The sequence below is a fragment of the Adelges cooleyi genome, unplaced genomic scaffold (genome assembly GCF_023614345.1).
Source record: "Adelges cooleyi isolate 19-005CV unplaced genomic scaffold, UGA_ACOO_1.1 ACOO_flye_CR_arks_rails_tigmint_CR_PRNA_1, whole genome shotgun sequence".
NCBI lineage: Eukaryota > Metazoa > Arthropoda > Insecta > Hemiptera > Adelgidae > Adelges > Adelges cooleyi.
The window spans coordinates 2,199,785-2,218,519 of record NW_026095751.1 but is presented as its reverse complement, the minus strand read 5'-3'; the positions used below and the strand labels follow the sequence as shown (position 1 = coordinate 2,218,519).

Sequence of the window (18,735 nt, the reverse complement as noted above, 5' to 3'; positions counted from 1 at the left end):
CTTATCTCTAATCTTTTAGCTCTTAACTCTCATATCTTATCAATATTTACTTTTCTATTACCATTTATCTATTACATCTAATCCCTTATAATAATTTTCTTCTATCTCTTACCTCTAACCTCTTAATATTTTGAACAATTTAACATTTTTTAAAAATATTTTTGAATATTGTTACGCGAAAGTGGTGACATGAAATTTCTTGTATCCCGTCCAATAACATATCTATTGTAAAATTAATGTTGTCAAATTTCAACTATTTTTCCAGTTCGTTACACTTATAAAAGCTATTTTAGGATCAATGAAAATATTTCTTTGACACAACCAAGCGTGTGTACAGCCAAATTGAAAAAGTTTTATTAAATTATATATTATGTAACACAGTGGTGTATTAAATTGAACGCTGTCAGTTTGGCACGAGAATCTTGCGACTCGTGAGATTCTGTCTATAACGTTTTTCGGTTGACTTAATAATAATATTGTGTTTTCGATTCCGTAGGTTTGGATTATGATGTACAACATTTTCCATTAGTGTTGGGGCACACACACGGTTAGAGCGTCTTATTAATGAAAATATCATACCGAATATACTATTATGTTGTCATAACAATATTACTTGTACCCGTTAATACCCGAGAGACCCGAGTCGAATAACGGATCCCCGTCGCTTTATCCGTGTAAACATTAAAATCCACGATATTCTCTTTCGACTCAATTGCCAGCCTCTACCCTCCTGGATTAGATTCAACAGCACACGGCATAGGCATGGAAGTACTCGAGATGTAAATTTATTTAAATTTATGCCGGTACAAAAACCGTCGTTTACGGATAAGTTTCTCGAAACGTGATCTTCTCGTGTAAATTGATTTCAAAAACTTAGGTAAATTTCGATTATATCAGCTATTTTGGGAACTGCGGTTTCGTAGACGGCCGGTGTTATGGTCTTAGCACGCGGATGACAAATCGGGGTAAACCAACCTATTGGGAAAATCCGTTCGCAGTGGCAATATTTTACACGCGGACATTTTGTACTTTGCGAACAAGTTTTTTTCACCGCTGCAGCGTGCCTCGGGTGTTTCGAATTCAATAAAAAAAGTATCTACGGTAAAAAAATCGGCCACAAGATTGATCTGCCCGGCGGGAGGCGACAATGACAGACAGCCACACTATCTCTCGGCCAGGTGGAATGCCTGCCTCAATACCATTTGGTGCGCAATAGATTTACAGCTTGATAATATTATGTTTGAACCGCCGGTACAAATAGTTCTCTCCAAAGACGGTTAGCGAAAAACTGCGGTGAAATTTATGGGACGCCAAGTACAAGACTCTGTTGTCTAGTCAAGTCTTACGTGCAGGCGATAAATATAAGTTTGTTGGCGAAAATCTATAGCAATAATTTTCCGTCTAATCGATGTTTTTCTTCTACTAGTTTCTTCTCGGTTTGTCACCGTCCGCCAAGCTTAGCTGTAGTTATCGATACTTGTAAAAGTCTGGCGACCCAAAGCTTGTAACTACCATAAATAATGCCTCGAAAACGGTCTCGGCCGCAAAACAGTATTCCCACGAGGGAAATGGATCAAACAAAACCTTGTACTCGCCAAACCTTAAGCAAAAATGAATTACTTTTTAACCGATTCAACAGAATTTAGAAAACTGTATCATACCGTGCTATGACACGCGAGTAAATCACATTAATCACACGTGAAATTAATAACAGTAATATGTAAAACATTTAACGTTATAAAGCAAAGTCTAAAGTATAATTAGGATACGTTTGAAACTATTTTGGTTAATGGTACAACACGCACCTATAAATTAAACCTAATATAATTAAAATTTTAAGCCGTTAAATAATATCATACATTTGGGTTGTTGTGACATATTTTGTGGTTCAAAATGTTGCATAATTATTTGTCACGCAAATTGTAAATTTACCAACACTATGCGTGGCCGCTATCAATTTGGAAAACACTACTTATGAATTTTGCTGACCCAGTTTTTGGTGTAAACTACTACGATTTCATGTAGTAGTAACATGATGAAAATCTGAATGTGCCTTTGCCCTAACAGTCGGTTGATAATAATTGTGATAACTGCGAACGATACGTCATTACGTTCCCAATTGTTTTGCTAGATGGTCCTATAGAACTGTTACTGATTATTCCATATTATTTCCAAAGCCCAAACGCGTTATTCGCTCGACTAGCCAGCAGCATTGTACTGTAGCCAATCATCGGAGCTACTATTTGGTTTCATTATCTTCATTAGCTAGTCTGCTTTATCGTGTTTCCAGTGCACATATTCTGTTCAACCCCATCTCGTTAATCGATAGTCTGGATTTAAATGGTCCGTATTACGGTAATTTATTTTTGATATAGCTTCTTTGTAGTTAAACTCTATTGTTTCGTACCGGTGACGTTTATCATTGAAATGTGCATAAATGCTAGGGATGCATAAAACGTAGGCTGCTTTTTGTGCAAAACTGCTTCGCCCGAAGGATACCGTTGGGTCCGATTCTTTTGGCTGGATAACATCATATGAATAAACATTAGTCAACATCAGCATCGCTACTATGAATGGCCATTGCAAGTTTCCGGAACACCATTGTCATGTTGATGAATTCGCCCGTGCCACATTGTGAATCAGCACTTTGTTTAATTAGTGTTGGATAACGACGCACGAATACATGTTTATATTTGTCTAGTTAACGATGTTACCGTCTAGAGCACACTCTTAGGATATAAGCTTCGCGACCAATAATAATGCAGAATTTAATTGACTCGATTTAAGTAAACCAACAAGATACAATATATATATATATATACATTATATCATTGACTTTATCTAACTATTTCTATATTCTTGGAGACATGTCTTTTTCCTTTTGGTCGTCTAATTTAAACACCGTCGATTCGGCTATAGTGGCAAAAGCGTTGATCTGGCCAAGCGTAGAAAACGAGCATTGTTCCAAAATTTTTCAATTACCCTCAATGGTCTTTTTTATTTTTTCGTTTCGTACTTAAAGGAAAATCAATTTATTTTGTTGGAGCGATAACAGAGTGCTGGAAATTGCGTTTTTTTCGGATTATAAGACAACAAAAAGTCTCTTCGATGTACAAAACTTATCGGTTTATCTCCACGATTTTTTTTCATTTTTTTATTAAGAAAATAACAATCTGTAGAAACGTTATACACGATAAGTGTTCGTGGCGAAGTTAATAAAAGGCAACTTTTTCTCAAAGAAATCTGGGTTTTTAATTGGCTCGCGATGACAAAAAACATTGGAAATAAATTAAATAAATCAAATAATAGAACCCGGTGATAAACGCCACACGTGTTGTGGGCATTTTCGTTTTTATAACCGGACATCACGCTGTGCTTGTTGTCGTGGACTGCTGTCTGGGGGGAAATCGGTTTGCTTAAATGAGTTATACACACTATCATCCGAATAAACACAGCTGGTAACGGTGGTGGTTTTATAAAGCACGGTGTGTAGTCGCCTAGTGAAGAAAAGAAAATAGCCCTGGCGTACAAGACCATCGTTTCAATAAAAAAACTCCTTGAATATTTCTCTTGTTCTTTTTCATGCGCTACATTCTACTGTATAATTCAAATTTTGTTTTCTTATTACTCACAAAAACCCGTCGGTAGTACACTGTGGACTATTATATTATACACTGTGTAACTTGAACAAACACTAAACCGAACCGAAGAAGTGGTTTTCCGATGCGTGCATGTACCTATAGTTTGCAAATACTTAATGCCGGGACTACCTGCCACTATAGAGCTTTCATAAATCATGTACCGTACGATATTTCGGCAGGGAAATGAATAGGGACTAGTGTAAAACGAAAAAAAAATCGACAGGGTTACAAAAAAAAAAACGCGAGAGAATAAAATAAGTGTTTTCGAGTGGAAACGGTGGAAATAATAACAATTTTACATGCTTTCCGAGCATTCGACGATGACAAAGTGCATTTTTGCCTTACACGCCTCTTTTTGCTAGACCTACTGTTATAATTTATTAAACATAAACATGGTGTTATGAACAATCATTGATCATATTTCAATTTGACGACAAAACAAGTAAAATATGTACTCAAATCCCTATTTAGATAAACGTCACAAGTACCTTGAATTCGAATCATGGTTCAGAGGTCTAACTAGTTGGAATGCATAATTGTGTCGTTCATTGTAAAAGCAGTGTAACTCCAAATTTTTTTTAAATATACATATTTTTGTTTAACGTAGTCATATATTTTATTATAAAAGATAAGCAACTCTGATTAATTCAAAAATAGAAAACACTGAATGAATACTTGTACTTGGAGCCATCATATTATATCTAATAAAGACTATTAAATACTTGTATTTGTTTTCTTAAAAATGAATTTACAAAGTTATTGTTGTTTCAAAATTCAAGGAGATAATTCAATTTTACAATAAACGACACACGTTCTGCTGTGGGTCAGGTTCTACAAGTCACCTGTCACTATAAATTACACCATGGTGTAGCATATCGCAGGTATACATAATATTTTGCGCCTACCCTTTTTTTCCTTATAGTATAAATCAAAAATCAGCCGGTCGTGTATGGGCACATATGTAAATGTTGTTGTTTTTCTTTAATTCTACCCAGAATATGCAAAAGCAACAAAAACTCACTCGTTTCGCTCAGAAATGTCCAACGCCACATTCGGAGACACCCACCTCAATGGTTTTGAGATCTACAAATTTGTCTTTTTTTTTTTTGAAACTTTAACCAAACGTGTTTGGGATTCGGAATTCAAGACACACAACTTTACCGCTCAAAACGGATGGTGTACATACAACGCGGGTACCCGGGAAATGGAAATGGAAATAATAATAAATAAAACAAAAAAAGGTACATCTAGAATCCTAGAGTGAATAATTAATTAAACTCTGCTCTTGCGTGCAGAGTTTAATTCAACGATCCGGAACACAATATTATGCGATATCATAAATTAAATAACAGGCGACAGTTTTTTTAATTTAATAACAACGAATAGGGCAAACAAAACGACGACAAAAAAATATAATTATTTTAATAATCTGCGAGCATTTTAGTATTTTTTGTATTTTATTAGAAAATCTCGGTTTTTTTTTTCATTACTGGGATATCCGCCTAACGACAATCGCGTTAGCTGTACATCACATAAAATATTTATAGCCTTCGGCATGACCGAGAGCGGACTTTAATGGTACTTGCCGTTCGACGATGGAATTCGAGTTAAGCATCACGCGATAAGTGTTTTAAATGATTTTCTTAGTAAAAAACTGTCTTTAACAACAAGTATTTAAGTGTTTCTTTAGTAAAAAAAAAATACAAATTATAACCTTACCTGATCTTTAAATTGTATATTATACTTTGTACCACTACACTTGATAAGGCATAGAACGCGAATGGGAGAACAATGATAAAAGTTTATCTTTTCGTTTAAAATGGTAATATTACATTTTATTACCTTCTACAATTATTGTTAAACCGTTAAATTTATAAAATGTGAGTTATAGTTTTGTAAACTGCTGCACTATAGTACTATACGAATAAATAAATAACCATGGTAACAGGTATACCATCACTCCCAGTGCTACCAACATTTTGTAAAACCCAGCGGCCATTTTGTGTTTGTATATTTTAATAACCCAAGTTAATTTTGTGATATATTTTATTGGAAACTATTATTTTAACAAATTAGGTAAGTCACAAAAACGTTTTTTACATGAGAATCAAAAACAGGTTGAACGATAAAATATACAATTTTTTTTTTTACAAAACCGCCCTTCAATTTTGTAATATTATTCTGTTAACTCGTTTTATATGTACATTGTAGATGTTTTTTGTTTGTGTGCTGAGTACAAGTGCGTTGTGTTTGCCGGAAGGGATTCAAGCACATACTTAAGCGAGCCAAAGTGAACTTTATGATAAATTTCTATTATGTAGAGGTAGAAATATTTGTTTTGTGCACACAGACACACTCGCTTAAGCGGTATATTTCATGACGTCGTACATTGAAATGTTTGAAAACTTTTAAGGTAACCCGCCTAACTTGCTACCGTCCAATATGTAGGCTTAATGAAAACACTGATACAATGCCAGCGAAAACACACCATTGTATGAAAATGAATGCCTTTTGTACAATGTTTCACCCTCCTTGGGACTAGTCACCTGCGCGAATAATGAAAAATTTCCAGCGTGATGTAGATGTGACAAATTCGTAATAATCAAAATATCGTCGTTGTTTGTTCTGTTGTATTGTTTGAAAAGGTTATCGAATAGTTGATCATAAAATTAAATGAACTAAAAACGCGTTTATCGTAAATTAATTATTGTATTTTACAAGTCCAACCGCGTCGGCTCATCTTTTGTTTCATCACTTTTCAACAAAAACAATTTAGGCTCAATAATAATTGTATTTTACAAATGTCTGGCGTCGACCATGAAATTCATAGCAAACAGGATAATAGGATTTGTTGTGAACAAAATAATATTGTCCACGTCGCAAGAGCTAGACTATCATATAACATGGCCTAACCGTATAAATTATTTTGTTCAAAATGTTTTTCTAACCAGCGTTGCATCATCGTCAGGTTTTGTTGTGCGTTATATTTTTGTTTTAATTTTACCACAAACAAAACACATCGACATTATCTGATAGGGTGCACACTTTCAACTGGAATTACCGACCTGGGAGGTAGCCATTTTGTGTACCAATCTCATGGAAGTAAAAATGCTACGTTACTTTTTCACGATACATCTGTTTGGAAAAAATCTGTTAGATTAGGTGATGATATCACAGACTTTAAAACAATAAATATCACGGACAAAACAATAACCGTTCAATAAACCGGCAGTCGACTATCTGGGCAACGCACGTTCCGTGCACCGAGTTCAGTGACTCGAAAGCTGTGAAATAATTAATTACACACGTGTGAACTGGGTTACACGTGTTGATCAAAGTAAACGTTAAATATTCTATTTTGTTGCCAACAATTTCCTAAAGTATACTACACGTGCGTGCAAACGTATTACGAATTTATTTTTAGAAAAGCAGTCTCTTCCGTCTGAATGTTTAATAGCTGCCACGGCCGCCTGTCGTCCAGTCACGTCCACTGAATTAACACACACAAACTGTAGATCAATTATTTAAAACTCGTTCGATGGGTCGTATTTTGAATATTTTAATAGGTTCCTATACGCAATTATTATCAAGACGTCCGCCAACGCGATTAAATAGTAATAATAATAGTACGCTTCTTGAACCCTCCAAACGACACCACACCGTGAAGTCCGAAAGTCCAAAACAAAATCGTTATTTATGCATGTGAGGTCGTTAGAATAACATACAGGGTGTAATGTAAAGTTCTACCGAGCTTCAAATGAGACATTCGGGATGGTAATTCAGTATAAAATAATTCTAACGACTCTGAATTGAGAATAAAATTCCAACTGATAACGATGTGTCTCTTACCATATTATGTTGGTTTCGGTCACATGCCGGCCACTCAGTGGCCACTTAGTGGACGCAAATGTGGCCAGATACCAAAAAATCATGTTACATATCAATTCAACAAGATTTTTTCTCTCGGTTTCAAATCTGACATTATTTTTTTTGTAAGGCCATTTTTTAATGAGATACGAGTTCTATTTTAAATGATTTTAAAATTTTTAAAAAATGAATATACACCCTGTATATATATATATATATACATAGGAAGTGCGGCCGTTGACTTTGGCCGTCTCCGAGTAACGATTAAACCGCCACTGTGCGACAAAACTACACGCCCAGAGCCGTTGCTATAATATATCAATGATATATTTTCAGCCAACGGTGATGTCTAAAAAAATATGTTTTTATTTACAACACGAATAGTATAACCACAACAATATGTACTACATGTCATAACAAGAATTCAGGATTTCCCGTTTGGGGTGATTTAAGTCGTATTATGTACAGCTAGCTCCATACAAAACCCTTCGCCCAAGTCGAATTGATTACCAGTTCTTACTTTCCGGTCAAATTTACTAGCGAATGGAATTTTAAAATATATTCCTAACAACAAAATGGTCAATTCATAATCTTCATTTCAAATTTTTGTCGTACATTTTAAATAATAAAATCTGTTGAAATAGTATTAAGAAGTATCGTTAGTTAAAAATAAAGTAATTTACAATCATAAATACAATGCTGATTAACGATTACATTAATCTAACTTTATGATTACAATATTATTAATCATTGATAGGATATATGTATAGTTGGCCGACGCCAAGTTGTGCCCAATTAACTTGACAAATATTAAAACTTTAAAGTATCAATAACAGTTATTTTACTTGTATTATTGTTTGTAGATGGAATAATATGGGAAAATTGAAGCAAACAACTTTAATACTGAACTATAATTCGACGATTCAATCTCATTGAACGAAACGTCAGTATGATTAATATAATATTATAATTGGTCCAAATTAATTGGATCTAATGCGAAACAACATTCAAATCCAAAGTAATCACATTTGCTAGAATCTATTTTGAAAAAGCACTTTTGAAATTACAAGAAAATAAACTTGTGCAAATAATAATAATTATTTCTCAGTAAATATTTTTGTTACAATAATTCTTAGGTCAATTCAGTCGAAAAATTTATTTCAAACTTTTGTGTGTGTTTATGCTAATGTAATACAAAAAACATAATTTTGGTATTTCATAAATTATTATAGCACACGTTAACTAAAGTAGTAGTTTCTGTTTAAATTTGTTATACATATGTACTATAATACGTCTTGCTACATGTGAAAATAATTGACATGTAAGTATTAGTTCAAACAATTGAGGATTTAATGTTGTTTATTATATTACAATTAAATTCAACTGTGTTTACTCAATGAGACTATACTACAAAAACCACCTAATTGAAATTTTTTGTTCTTACATTTGAAATACTTAATTTGGTGCCCATAAATAGTTAAGCTTAGTAAATTATTATACTTGCTTACTGCAACGACTGTTCTATAATAATATGTAATTGTAATTGGATGTTTTGAATAATTAGTAAAACCGATTACCGTTTAGATTTTGTTGCAATTTTAACAAATTAATTTCCATACAAACTTTGAGTTGTGGGAGAAATAATAATATAATTAAAAATAATGTCCATTATGTTTATCACAAGAATAATTAAACAAGACCTATGCAATGAAGTTACATGAACAAACGATTTGTGTATTTGACAGTATTAATCTCAATTGCGTTTGTTCGATATTAAACAAAATGGGCGCATGTTACATTCCATTCGTAATGTTATTAACTGCTTTAGTGTTTTCAAAAGAGTCTTTGACAAAACCATTGTGTAACTTAATTGAATATTTATTAACATTACATTTATATAATATTATTCAGAAGCGAACTTTGTATTTGTTCGTTCAATTATTGATCGCAATACTTTTTTTACATAATAAAATATGTTAGTTATTTTTTAATTAAAAAAAAACTGAATAAATAAAAATTGTATTTCACTAATATTAACCACTACTTTCAATCGAACTCAGCATTATTTTATAAAACATAAGTTCCGAGTATTATTTAATGAAAGTACTTGCTGGTTGTGTATATTGTCCTTTTATACTATGTTTTTACCCTTTTGAGTTGGGTCATCGTTAAAACTTAATTTAAGGCTTAAGCTTGTGTGAATAACGTTAGCAGTTGGGACAACGAGCACGTTAGCCGGCTCGTGGACTTTGCGGTACAAACCTTGTAATGTTTATTAATAATTTTATTTGCCAAAACAGTTTTCATTAAACCTTTATAAGCCTCTTTAGAAAAAATAAAATTCGCAATAAAAAACTCTGCAACACTTGAAACCCCTTACGTTCGGGTATCAAATAAAAAAAAAAAACATTATATTACATTAATGTGTTCAGTGTGGTCATTAACTAGGTTTTTTATTTGTCTTTTAAAAAAAAAAAAAAATGCTTAGGAAACCTTAGTAACGTGCAATATATAGAGGCTATATTTTACTACACGGGTGCATCCATCCGGATGTCCGAAATTGTCTAAACACCAAATGGTATCTTTACATCCGGACGGCGATTTATCATTTGCAGTTCACAATCTACCTCCTTTCATCCAAACAATACTGAATTTTATAAGACCTTAACGTTCGGATAAAGTACCACTTTATTTTTTCCCCTCATATAATAATATCATGTTCGCATACGATAGTTGACTGTCCTTTGTCGTATTTATTATTAACATGATAGACGATCTTAAGCCGAGTGATAAATACTTTCAGACAGCTTAGTATAAAACAAATCAACATTTTTTTGAAACTCTGTTTTTAGTTTATATGTATGCACTGATTCCTATAATAAAATTCGCATCGACTCTGATATATTGTGTTAAATTTTACTTCTGTAATTAAAAATTACTTGTAAAGATTACCAAACTGCCTAAGCGCAGGATCAGTTTGTTTTTAGAATATGGAGTTTAAAGTGATCTTGTAGCATCTTAAATGCCCGGTAATAACTGATAAGATAAACTGATACCACTGATAAGATTACCGGTGATAAGATAAACTGAAAAGATATACAAACTAAGTGTGATAACACGTCTGGAGATAACAATAAATAATCGATCTAACGGCAATTAGACCGGAGTATTAACGGATGTGTAACTTTTTTTTCAACAAAGATTGTTTTATATTATAGTCTTATATTTTTATTGTATGGTCTCTAAGGAAATCCTATTTATTCAAATACTATTGTTGCTGGCATTATGTTTTGCGCCATCAATCGTTTTAATTGTGTGCGGTGAAAGTCGGTTTAAAATACAATTTAAACAAAACGTTCTCATCTATGTTATATTTTTTTTTATTGCGCGGTATAGTAGGAAAAACTACTTTAATTTGAACTCCAATAAACGTGCGCGAGAATTTTAAACATTCGGAAAATGCCATTCAAGACACGTATAACTGTAGTCTTCCCGGTATTCCCGGGTTTATACATAATAATATTATGATATTACATTGTTACCACGCTTAAACCGGCCGTCATCTTTTTTTATTTTTATTTGCAGTAAACAGCTACATTTAGCTGAGCGTCCCGGTCGGTTTTCCCATAAATTTCCCAACAGCAATTTTTTTCAAGCTGTTTTTTTTTTAAGTGTAGGTGTGACAATTTTTTACCGTCCTAACGTTTGTATGATATATAATGCTTTGTTTCCAAAATACATTTCAGACGGAGTACCTAATATTGGAGAAATTAAAAGTTACTTATACAAAAATCTACTGGCCCGCAACGTCTTATTAAATCGTCCGTTAATTAAAATTACCGACTTTTTCGGACTCAATTAATTAGCCGTCGAGGTGAAAGACAAACACTTCCACTTTACATATACCCTCAAATAATTAGGCGCCATAGTTTTTTTTTTCTTTTTTTGCACAAAACGTCGAGTCAAAACTTCATCTCGCTAAAAGCAGCATTAAAATATGGTAATTTGAGACGAGTTCGGGTCGAAAGTCCAAAAAAAGTTTTTCACAATAAACTCCAATGTCTGTGCTGGTCGGTTAGGCTTATAAACGCATGGTATTATTATTCTGTTTTATGACATAAAAACGACAAGTCACCAACGTATAATATTTAAACCGCCCAAACCCTGACGAAAATATAGTGTGAAAAATATTCAAACAATATATAAAACGCCTACTCGAAGATCGTCATAAAATCTGTCGAAGGGCGATAAATGTTTTAATTAAAAAAAACAGCATCTCTGCTCTGGCGTTAATATTATATTTTTGAAGTATTTTTACTTTTCTTATAAAATCATGTAATATAAAATGCTAAGAAGATAAGAGTATATTGAACTTGTATAATATAAAATGCATTAAACCGTGTGTTCTAATAGCGACTGCGTTCCTTGTCCGGAGTAATAATAAAAAATATACATCCCCATGTGTTGGGTAAAGTGAAATAAGTCGGTACTATCGTTGTTATATTATATATTGAGCTTGTGGCCGACAGTTTTTCTCTCGATAAGGACCACTGTCGACAGAGAGGAATAGCCACAAACCGTGCCGTGACCTCACACTAGCTTGGTTAGCGTTAGGTTGACAGCCGGTTGTAATCCCAACGTGCCAAATCAAAAGCCCAGCCGAGGGGGTGCACACACGGGTAAAAAATAAAATTATTCGACTACCCGGGATATTCTCGTCCGTTTAAAAAGGTAAAATCTAACAAAAGTTTAATTCTCTATGTCTATTATATTATACTTTTACGATTATTATTTAATTACGCTGTTAATATAGATTGATGCGCACAACATATTTTAGACAGTTGATGTGCACTGTCGGCATGATATTCCACTATATATAGAAACCGAAATACATATTTTAATATACACCGGCCCCACCACCGCTGTGGTCGGTTATAGTTTGACGGACAGCTTTTTCCTACCGTCTACTCCCCGCATTCGTCAACCCACATTAGGAATGACGGATGTTGTGCTGGTGGCTGTGGCAAATATTTGTGTAGCCACAAATCGGTAGTGCGCAATATAATATTATATTTAGATTATATTTTGTACGACGTGATTGATTATTTTACAGGTAGGTATATACGTTCAATTCATAGCATACGACATGTTAAGCGAAGAAGAGTAGCCTAGGGAACACTACTGGAATTAAAGGAGCTTTTTGTACAAGAAGACAGGCCTAACGTTCTCGATAGTGATAAGAAACAGCTGATAACTGATAAGAAACGGCTGATTATGGACGCTGATAAGAACACAGATATGTGTACGTAACAAACTAGATTGCCAACTAGTGATAAGTCGACGTGCGCCATTTTTGTGGGATTTATGTGTGTATGTGTGATTCTGTGTTACCAACTTAACTAGTGATTTTTGTTACAAGCATATTATTTTCACGCGATAAGGTAATTGATAACTTTTGTAACATATTGATAATGATTGTAGTATTGATTTGCCCGTAATACTATACCTAACTATTTTTCAACAGGTACCGAGTAAACAATTTTTGTATTCTGTTTCGATATAATCTGTCAAAAGAACCAGAACAGTCTTAACGACATTGTTACGTTTTAGTGGCAGGTGTCGGTATTAGACGTAATAATATTTTCTATATAAATAAAATTCGCACGACCAAAACAATCGTTCGGCAAACATTTCGCATGACAAGTCAATTTACCCAAGTCAAGACAAACCGACAAAATTATATTATTTATATTGTCATACGTCCCTTCGACTACTTCTCCGGTTTCCTTCTTGTCGAAATGTGGTTTTGTCGTGCCGTGCTACGGTCTTACATTGTGCGTGTCTGACACAAGAGAATAGTATTATATCTATAAACCTTTTTTTTTTCATACATATTATATAGCAATGCCATTCAATCGGAATCGACGATAAGCTTAAAAATCGACGGTAAAAATACAACAAAAAAAACTTGTCGAAAATCTTACCTATTCGAATAAACGGTATTAAAAAAAAAAAACGTCGTCAACACGTACAAAATACAACGTGTTGAAGTAGTTGAAGCGAAACAACCAAAGTACCTACCAATAAAAATAAATATATACGAGCCATTTTTATACAGAATTGTATAATACACATCAAATATAATATTATTATGTTACGACCTAACCGAAACGACCGAAAGGATAAAAAAAAAGTGATATTTACATACATTTATATCAGTATAAAAAAAATACATGTACACTTTCCGCCACACACCGCAAACTCTATCGACTGTGAACATAGTTATAGTGAACATTGTTGTATTTTAACACCCTTTTTGTAAACGACTCATTTAAGTGGTTTTTCTTTAATATTATAATATTGTTTTGTACTGTGCGTGAGACATGGTTAAAATATATTGTCATTATCATTCTCTCTTTATACACAAAGAGGTCTTAAACACACTGTGCAATTAAAATGGCACATAGACATTTACAGCTTGTGAGTAACACTGTTGATACAAGAAATCATGTAGTACTTGTACAGTGCGGGCGATGTTTAAAATTAGGACAATTTTCTTGTAAATGTTAATATTTTGTTATTTTAGTTTATAAAGCCTAAACGATATCAATTATACACTTATACCCTTAACGCCCAATCGGCTATTAGAAAATGAGTTGACAAAAAAAAAAAAAATTTTGTAAATCTCTTAGTTTGAATAGTATTTAAATAAATGTGTGAGAAAAAAAACAATTTTGTTTTTTTATTCGGGACTGAAAGGGTTAAAAAGCGAGCATTTGTATAAAAAAAAAAGAAGTGACGTTTTCAAAATGTCTTTTACAAAACAACGCCAAAACCGGTGAAAATATAACGGCGAGACAAAAACTGTTCATCCTTCAACTGCTTACGAATTTATCACAACAATCGCATAACGCTGGTGCGTTCATAAGAATAACATTATTTCGGGTCTTGTTTGTCGTAGTGCTTGCCAGGAACGTCGCTTGCCATTATTGTTTCAAATGTGCAAATATGTACTTATCGAGGTGGTGTCGAGAGGTTTGGCGAATTTCTGCGCAAAACGAAAAGGCGTTTGTTATTTGTCAGGCCAAATACGTATAATACGATAAAAAGTACATTGTACGAATTTATCACGCACTCGACGTGCACGTGCCAAAGTTAAACGGTCAAACTTTCGCGAGATACGATTTGAACTTTGATGTAAAAAATGCAAAGCATGCCTGTGTTTTAGCAGCTTGTCGTCTAACTGAAAAACTTTCGAGTCGAACGCAATCGGCGATAAAAATTCAGCGAAACAGATTCGACGAGTTTCGCAGCAATAATAATAATAATAATTCGTCAAAATCGCTGTAAGAAGTCACCACTTGCCCACTCTTATCGATTTATCTTTGACAACGAAACCGTTCCACTCCCATAAATTTCCTCCTATTATCTCTGATTCACTAATCCTGTTTCATGTTATCAATAAATCAATTGTTTTATCAGACAACTCTTCTTTATCTCCTTCGAATCATCTTCTTTCACCTCCCTAAGGAGTATCACGCCTAGTCAAATAATTGAAAATCGATACTTCAAATTTAATGACGAAATTAGGACCATTATTTCAAGTAAATAATTGGTGTCATCAGCGGCAACTGAAACTTTTCCAAGACGGTTGACCACAGTATCCCAAAAACAAAGCCACTAATACAAGTCAAACTTTGTTGACTTGTTACCCATGCGGTCGAGGTTCAGACAGCGATCGCACGTCTAGGTAAAATTGCTTTATTAAGTTACACAAAGTTCAGGCACAGTGAAAATGTTTGTTGTCCGTTAAAGGTAAAATAACCTTATAAAAGTAAAAGTACCTTTTAAAGGTAAAAACAACACCAAAATTCGTCTTTATCTCGATTTCAATGACCTTTATCACAACGAAATCACTAGAGCAACGGCATACGTAAAGGAAATCTGAGATGATAGTTTGTTCGAATACCAGGTTAATGTTTGTGGGTTTTTCATACAAAACTCGCCTACGGTATATTCCGTTTCACGAGAGAACGCACACACCAGCGCAGAAACCAGAACGCGTTACTCCTGGCTGCGCAGGCGAATGCGGGTTCTGCGCAGGCGCATACGGTCTACTGCGCGGGTGCGTTCTCTCGCGGAACGGGGTACAGCGTTAATGTTATTCGCGTTCGGTTAGGTTGGGTTTGATTTACTTTACACAACCGTGTTTGGCATTTGTTGACAATAACAGGATGGCGGTGCGCTTTTGGAATTAATTTTCCGTCGCTTTCATTGTATCCGCGACGATAAATCGTTTACCAACGCCCAGAACCGATCTCGGCTGTTTTATGGAACGTGCAAAAAAAAAGACACCATCCCATAATAATTCCCACAAACCCGGCAGCGTTGATACTATCTATTAAAAAAAAAAAAAAAAACAGCTTTGTCCCTTTACTGTTGATCGAATACCGTTATTCGCGATTACACGCCACCGTGTATCCGTTTAAGTGGACCAGACCCAATGGGTTTTGTTTGTTTGGTTTTATTAACAAAAACTTTTATACGACGCACGATACTATTATATATATATATATATATATATTTTACAGGCGTCGTTATTTATTATTCTAATAAAGGAAAGCCGGACGACGATTCCGTCGAGGATCACAACACTAAAATCCTAAATCGTAAATAGGTTTTATTAAAATAAAATTTCGTATTGACGTATTGTACTCGCATAGCATGTAGCAGTGTTGTATTGTTCTTTTTTTTCCCCATTCAAATCGCATTTCACTTTGCTTCCGATCGTTAAAAAAATAAACTTTTAACCAGACAGAATACTGCCAACAGACTATAGATGAAAACGTTATCCGATGTTGGTCACCGTCGAATGCGTGTCAGTTTACACTTACGGATTAATTATTATTGACATTTCAAAATATAAAAATGGAACAAAAAATTCACGGAAATACCCACTTCAGTCATTAATTATTATTACTTATACGGGAAAGCTTCGATAATGGACACGAAGTGCTTAGAGCTCGATGATTGGACATACATTGGAGACCTACGTTTTTTATTTAATTTATTATGTACAAGAATATCAATAAAAAAATTAACTTGGAATATTGTATTGCTATGGCACGTTTGAAAAATGTACACATGAAAGAATAAAGGGAAAAAAGTGTTGAAAAGGATGTACAAAAGAAGACTAGCTGATGAGATAGTAATAAATTATTATTTACATTTATTTGTTTTTTAATAAAGAATAACATATGCATACATTCCTATTAATACTGAAACTACGTAACGACCTATATATAAAAATATATAACTAGTTATTCTCTTTCAAAATGATCACTAAAAATTATAAACTATATTTATATGCATTATTCGTTGGCTAGTTTCAGAATTACTAAGGTAGTATAATTGTGTATTTTTTTTTTTTAATTAAAAACAGATTATTTGAAATATTATCATTTACAAAAATAATCGATTAAAAATCAACAGTTGTTTGCCATAACTGATTAAATTTAAAAATTATTTTTTTAGTTTTGATTTATCAATTAAGATACCCACCTCCAGTTTTAAATCATTTATTGAAGATTTTTTTTAGGATTTGTTAGCGTCTCTATTCACTATGGGATACCAATGGGATAAAATTAGGTTAGGAAAGCTCATAACGTTTGATATTGTGTTCGTAGTGGTAGGCGTTGGCAAAAATCCTCACAATATATATAACGAGTGACACACTTTATAAGCACTTAGAACCTATAGTAATTATTATTCCGGAACAAATAAAAAGTAGTGGTACCTTAACACGCAATAGTGCGATTAATTACAAGAAAAATATTTTAAATACATTTATACACATGAGCCGCATAGTATTATAATTATTATTAAAAGTAAAAGCTATTGATTTTTTTTTTTGTTTTATGTTTATGTGAAATATTGAAACTATTAAAGCCAATCGAAAATTTCACGGTCGACAGCTTTTAGTAGCTTAACTGAAAATAGACAACTTGACTATTAGTCATACGAATCCGGTCTGAGAAGATAATTTATTAAATTTAACTAAATCGCATTCGCTTAGTGAACGATAAAAGTGGGTTCGAATATTACAACAATAAAACGACTGACAACCGTCTAAATGACTTCATAACTGTACTCTATGTAGACATCCATTTAGACAAACGACTATAGTGAAATCTAAATCGGAGTGCTGTTTAAATCTAAGACCGTTCGGTTAGGCTGAATTAGTTTTACAAATATATTTCAGATGCTGATATTTTATCATTAACTATTACTTATCTGCCAAATATAAGCCATATATATATATATATATATATATATATACCGCAATCGAAGCAAGGTACACAATAGTGTTGTATACGTCTTAGAGTGAACTATAAGTAAACTTATTTGTATAGCACACTTATCTTGTATATGTATACGTTTATACTGCGCTATAGCCGAGTTAGGTGCGGTGGAATAAAAAAAAGGGGCGAAATAAGGGAATTTTAAGGGAAAACGCGCGTTCGTTCGGGTTTTCGGGATTATACGCCATAATTTATTATCCGAGGGATATTCAACCGGTAGAGATTGAAAGCGGAAAAGATTGAAGCTTCCAGCACTGGCAAAACGTGCTCGTGATCAATTTTGACTGCAACACACGGCCGTGTGCTTAGACGTGTATGGGAATTTAATCTCCAAAACCATTATGAATTCCATCCCTTCTCCGCCCACCACCCCACACGCTGCACCTGTATATTATATAACCGCTGGCACGCCCTCTATCTCTCTCTCTCTCTCTCTCTCATCATTACAATCGAGTCTTCCGACGAGATTCAATTGAAACATCTAGAAATCCCAAAAACGACAACCCCATTGGCACAAAATTAAAAAGGAAAACGAGAAAAAACGTACTGCCAGGTCAGTCAGTCGAGCTGTAGCTTTGGATGCAAAAGAAAAAGAAGGTATTTTTTATACCACCCTAATGCCTATATATAGTAGTATATATATATATAACTTCACCGTGTGCTGTATGGATTTGTATTGAATTTAAAGCTATTATATTGAACAGCGTTTTTTAAAACTTATTTCTTAAACTCTACGTGTTATTCTCTTTTACAAAATACATTATTTCAAGACAGAGAACGATAATCGAGCACAGCAATTTTGTATAAAACCTAATGTTGGACATTGAATACAAAATATGGTAGATAAATAGAAGAAGCTGGCAAAC

The 18,735-nt window shown here is 33.6% G+C and overlaps 1 protein-coding gene across 2 annotated transcripts in view; it reads right to left on the bottom strand.

The window, feature by feature from the left end:
• LOC126836412 (gamma-aminobutyric acid type B receptor subunit 2) overlaps positions 1–18,735 on the bottom strand; it is a 169,079-nt gene that overhangs the window by 80,254 nt on the left and 70,090 nt on the right. The gene's annotated exons all lie outside the window — the stretch shown is intronic.